The sequence below is a fragment of the Eptatretus burgeri genome, chromosome 2 (genome assembly GCF_056783735.1).
Source record: "Eptatretus burgeri isolate ZD-2024b chromosome 2, Ebu_testis_v1, whole genome shotgun sequence".
Classification (NCBI taxonomy): domain Eukaryota; kingdom Metazoa; phylum Chordata; class Myxini; order Myxiniformes; family Myxinidae; genus Eptatretus; species Eptatretus burgeri.
The window spans coordinates 42,329,648-42,335,647 of NC_140962.1; positions in this window are offsets into that span (position 1 = coordinate 42,329,648).

Sequence of the window (6,000 nt, forward strand, 5' to 3'; positions counted from 1 at the left end):
GTCTGTTTGTTTGTTTGTTTTTGAAAAGTATTATGGAAAAACTCCTGGACGGATTTCGACGAAACTTGGTGGGGGGATGAGGAATGGTCCAAGGATCATGCCATTCGATTTTGGACCTGGTCCAAAGTTCAATATGGCCGCTATGGTGGCCATATTGAAAAAAATATTTGAATTTTTGTTTTTGCGTTTCTTCATGTTTTAAGTGATTTCCAACCCCCCCCCAAAAAAAATTTGTTGGAGAAAAAAAAACAAATTTTGCAACTTTTTTTCAAAAAAATTTCGATTTTATTTTTCTGGCATTTCTTCATGCGCGTCGATCTCGTTTAGTTTATTCAATCGTGGTTCAGTAGAGTCTGATCCGTTTTGAACGACAATGAATCTGATATCAGGTTCACTTAAGTGAGCCAGCAGTATTGGCGGCGGAGGTTTTGCACTCAACCGAATGCTCCCCCTCTAGTTTTAAAATGTATTTGGCCCAATTTGTTCTTGTGGATCAGGCATTGCGTGGCGGAGCTATGTCCTCTCCTGAGTGCCCTTCTTGGTACTGTTGTCGTTTATGCTGATTTCAAACAAATGATTTCCATCGGTTTGGATTCCGTCCTCGTCCCTCAACTCTGGACAGGCTTCTTCTCCCCTTTGAACAATAGTTGGAGGCGACAAATGTCAAATTTGGACCGTCGACCTGGACGTATCTTGGGCAGTTGATGGTCTGTCATCCTCCGTTGCTTGCCAAGCTCTCTTCCTTTGGCAGAGTCGTCGCAAGACTTTTCAAGCACCTGGGATTCTGACCAACCAATTTTTCATTGATCTTTCCCTCACACACTTCCATCACTGTACAAGCCAGACAGGGAGATTTACAACAGGATCAAAGTGTGGCTCGGACATGACAAATATGTTTTCGAGCTTCAGGTGGAAGACCGATGAAGAAAAGGACTAAGGAAAGACCCATTCCCACCAGTTTGCAATGAGTATCCAGCCCAATGGCACAACCCAAGGGTGGAGGGAGGTCATGATCTGGAGCCCCCAGGCATCCTTTTTTCAGTGCCAACTCTCAGACTCCTCCATGACACTTCACTTCTCAATCCTATCACTGACACATCGTTAACATTTGACATCATCCCCGTGCCATCTCCTTCTCACTCCCTGTCTGATTTTTGTTTTGTTTGAGCATATGCCGGATTTCTTTTCTCACTGCACACCCTCTTATGCCCAGTGTTGGCTTAATGGTTAGGGTGGTGGGCTTGGGATCCTAGGGTCCTGAGTTCAAATTCCTTTTAACTGTTGAATTAATACCAGGTGTGGTGGACTCTGTCTGTCATCCTTCCAAGGTCGGCAAAATGAGTGCCAGCTTTCTGGCGGCACCAACGCTCTGCCTGCTTTGGCAGCACCAACGCTCTGCACAGAGTCTGGTCCCGATGGATGTGCACCCTCTCTGTTGCCGGTCATGTTGTGGGATCCCAACTGTGAACTTTATTATCTGATCTCTCTCGCTGATGGTCCATGCTCTTCACAGTGTGTTGATGCCATCGTGGCAGCCTCCTGAGCAAGGATTATACGAGGTGGTTTTCCATTGCTTTCCCAGCAATGAGGCCAAAAAAAAATGTTGAGTTTCCGGTAACCTGACCACCCCAATAATTCCTGCTGAGCCCAATTTTATTTTATTTTAATTTTTGTGAGGGCCGACTTGTGGGTGGCCATTTTATGTCTGCTGCCGAGCATTCAGCATGGTGTTGCTCTGTGCCATTGTTGACCGCTGTGGTCTGAACAGAGAAGATCAGTGGCAGTTTATTTCACTGAAGGGGTCAGAAAGTTTCATCGACACTTCAAAAACATGGCACAACCCACCTGCCGACACATCGACTGTGTCTTGTTCATCGTTGGGAAATGGACCCTGGATAGACATTTCTGACCTGACCGGAGTCACGGCTGCCGAGCTGACATTTGGTGTTTTTTTTATTCATTTAAAGTGCTGATGTCACCAAGATCCATATGAGGTCTGTATTTGACATACTTTTGTCTGGTGAAAAACGGCGACCACCAAAAAAGAACACTGAAATGTATGTTGTGAAGAGGAGGAAGAAATTGAAAGCTTGTTGTGAACATCGGTCTGAAATGGAAAACGAAGTGTAAATATTCGTTCTGAATATTTTAAAATACAGAACTGAATTTCTGGAAAATTAGATGAAGCCAGTTTTGTTACAAAGTAAGAAAAATTGTTCGTCTTATTATCTTAGTTTTGTGTGTGCCTTTAATGGATGGCACTGTACTCTGTTGGGGGAGGGGTGTGTATTCAGGCCATGGATAGGCCTGTTTATACCCTGAAAACAGGATACACATTTTATTTTACACCAGAAAATACCACGTGTCACTTCACTGACAGGAATACGGGGGAGGAGGGGCAGAGGAAGTGGAAAGGTGAGGGGGAAGGGAGGAGGGAATACGAGAGAGGGAGAGGGGAAGAAAGAATGGGTGGAGAGGAGAGGAGAGGTGGGTGGGAGTGTATCACAATTGCCATTTTGCTGTATTGTGCAGATTACATTTAAAGTGCATAGGTTGGGGGAGGAGGGGGACAGGTTAAAGTTTCTTATTTTTTGGGGTAGATACTTTATGGATGCCCTGAAAGGGTGTCATCTCGGAATTTTGTGGACGAGAAAGGGTCTAATATCTGAATATATCAGATGTTCAGGGATGATGAATGGGATATTAGTGTTCTTCAATTCCTTCATATTGTTGCGGGCCGGGGTCCGGTGGCGAGAACGACCGCTTGGTGGGGGAAGTTACGTCGTCTCCCTCCAGACTTCTGGAATTGAAGGCCGTCGCTCACGGATAATTCCGTGACGAGGCGGGTCGCTTAACTGACCGTGGACGCCAATACCTCCACCGTGTAGTGTAGGGTCTTTTTAGTCTCGAACCAATTTCCCTAATTAATCACACGGTGTCATCTCCCGGGGAACCACGCCCTCGGTACGCCTTTCCTGTATGCTTTTGTATGCATACGTTTCCGAGAACCGCAACAATATGTCCTGTTTATCCATGTTAATGATATGTTGTCTTAATTTCTGCTGAGACAGGTTCAATGTTTCAAGGAAACCTTGCAGAGACACTCAATTGGTATCATTTAATCCTCTGACTTGGGAACACAAAACTGTTTTACCCCTAATTCTGTGCCTCTCGATGGACATGTTGAAGTTCATGATGCCATATCTTTCCAACTATCAACATACTGGTTGGAAAGATGTAGAATCTGAAATACTGTTCTGCTTACATTTAAACATGTCCAAAAATAAAAATCCCCATCACCCCCCTCCCCCCAAAAAAATCCCGACCTACCCACCCCATTCATTGAGCAGCCTGTTCCTGGAAACCCCCAACGTTTTTGTTTGTTTGTTTTGGAGGCGAGTTATGGCAGGAATTTGGAACTTGGCCGTTCCATGATCGGGTGGCTCGTTGATAGATTCACGAGGTACGAGTTCTGTTGTGAACCTTTACCTCACATCAGAGAGAGCCATGATGCTATTTCTTCATCTGTGTTATGGCGGTGTTGCTGTAAATGTCCACTTTATGAAGACATTGTGTGTTTGAAGTGAAATCTTATTTTAAATTCAGCAATGATCATGATGTGAACACATCACCTGAGAATGTGCAATCATCACGAGGAGAATTTATTTGAATAAATAAAACCCCCAGGTGAGTTTTTAGTCCCCTGCGGGTTTCAACAGAGGGGACGGCACGTTTTCTCTCCATCTGTCCATCCGTCCCACCTGTGGTTTTTCAGACTTTTCTTCCCATACCCTTTATCATATTCAACTGAAACTTGGTGCATTGCTTTATTATGAGTTTCAAAACAAGTTTGAGTTTCCGGGCGTTTCGTCAATTTTCCAGTTATGCCCTTTTTAGACTTCAAAAATATCACATGTTATACAAGGGTCAGGGTTGAGCTGTTCTGACTCCACCCCACTGCTTTACCCCTATTGGCTGGACAGCTGGCCTGACTCCACCCCATAAAATCATGTGCTGCCATTGCATGAAACACCACAGATCGTTCAGCCTTTGGCCTGACTGTCAGTCCATGGCTGAGTGCAATTGGGATGATACCATGGAAAACTACAATGAATTGTATATGCATGTTTTTGCTTCACCGATGTACATCAGGCTCTTTTTAAAATGAAACAGGCAAAGACGAGAAATGAACTTAGCACGGTGAGTTGGAAAGGTTCTTCTTCATTTTGTTTCTGTTGGCTCAAGTGTGCGTCAAAGCAAATTAATTTTTATCTCCATTTTCTTATTCTCGTTGTCCTTATTGGTTTCTCGTCTGCAAAAGATAAAAGTAAATGAAAATTGCTTTTCCTTTTGTTTTTCCGAATCGACTGAAACACTGTTGTTTGTCGGGGTTCTGCTTCTTTATTGGGACCGGAATGGGACATGTATTGCAAAGCAGTTCTTGCTCTTGTTTATTTTGCTCTGCACATGGTTGTGACATGGCTCAGAAGTTTCTCCAGCATTCAGTGATCCTTTATTTCAGGATTTGTGTGTCGCATTATTCTTGTATGACTCATTCATCACTGTTATTTTCCTCTTCGTGCTCTCTTGTTCTCATTGTGATTTGTAAAAATTACCAAAGCATTGTGTTCATTTGAGAAGTTTCTTGGCGAGGTGTACTTGGAACACAAAACGGTGAAAGAGGGGGTGATTTGTTTTCATTAAAGATTGAATTTTGCAATCCAAATGCCCTCCTCAGCCAGTATGTTTTGTTCGCCTGTCTATTGAACAAAAATGATGTCATAAACAATGTGTCGTCACTCTGGTAAAGTTAATTTGTCGATTTTTCAAACGTTTACCTTTTCCCAACCCATCGAACCTTCTTGCAGATCACTCGTAGTTCATGATCTACTCCCATCATTGCCGTGAAATGGTGTCACCCTTGTCTGCCATGTTCTCTTTGTCCAGGATCCATTGTGAGATGAAGCATACAGAATGGACAACTATGAACTGCAGAGCCGTGGGGTGTACCTCTCGTTGTGCCCAGGTATTGGTTTTGAGAATATCCAGTACACAAAATAAAGACAGTATTTTTGTGTTGTTATATCTTTTTGTAAACTTCGTCAGATAACCCTGAGCATGCTCACACCAGCTTGTGTTTTGATTGATGGGTTCCCATCGTTTTCATGCAAAGAAATTCTCATTATTGAAAAGAAAATGAAAAATAGTGATCCAAGAAATTATTCCTTTATCTTGTTTGATTCGGTTATCTTCACTGAAAGTTGATCGTTCCTCTCTTTTTCAGACTTTTCCACATTCAAACAATGCTGCTTGTCCCATTTAATTCTGGGAGAGCCTTGTTTGGCATGTTTTCAGAGGACTTCAGAACACTTGTCAACATGTTTAAATGCCATGAACTTTTTGAAATTATAGGATACTTCCAAACATTCCTCAAATGGAAAAATGATCTGCAAAAGGTACTTAAATCATTGCTCACCAGCACATGGATTGATGAACGTTCGTTTTTCAACATGATCATCGACTGTCACAGACAGAACAGTGATTTTTGGGAAGTATACCAAGACGAAAAACACTTTATACCTCCCTCTATGAACCATAATCATTTTTTAAAGTGCAAACAAAATCATCGAAATTTAAATAAATGAAAATTGAAAAATAATTGTAAATTGCCAAAAAAACTAAGTAATGGAAATTGTTTTCTTCATAAAGTGGGACACCATGGACACAGACTAAACAAACACTTAATGCCTCCCTCCAAGAACCATATAATCTATCAAAAGGGATGGTGGTCTTCGAAACGACCCGTGAACCCGTCGGGTTCCCGTTGTGACAGCGGTTGATGGAAAAAAAAAAAAAGACGACAGTTTTAATATTATTTGGTGGTCAAACTTTAACTTGAAGAAAATTTGAGCATTTACCTCAGGAGTCATCGTTCAGCCAACCGGTTTCTCGAGGTATATCAACACATTATCCATGGTTTGTTTTTGCGCTTTATGGATC